Genomic DNA, 272 nt, shown 5'->3' with positions numbered 1-272 from the left:
CATGAACAGTGTATGAATTAGTACAAGCAAATCTGTTTTCTGAATCAAATCTTGGTTCTGTAATACAGGTTAAAGAATGGTGTCATGCCTTACCACCAAAGGTAGAAAATTATGACATTTTATCACATCTTTACAAGATCTTTATGAGACATTTTGCCTCTATCATAGTATCTCACATTAAGTATCAATGAAAGGAAATCTTTTGTTTTTGTTTTCTAGTAAATTAAAACTCTTTAACTGTTGTATATTATTGTGAACTCAAACGAGAAGTA

The sequence above is a fragment of the Zalophus californianus genome, chromosome 7, assembly GCF_009762305.2.
Source record: "Zalophus californianus isolate mZalCal1 chromosome 7, mZalCal1.pri.v2, whole genome shotgun sequence".
NCBI classification, from domain to species: Eukaryota; Metazoa; Chordata; class Mammalia; order Carnivora; family Otariidae; genus Zalophus; species Zalophus californianus.
Note: the sequence above shows the minus strand (reverse complement) of the source record.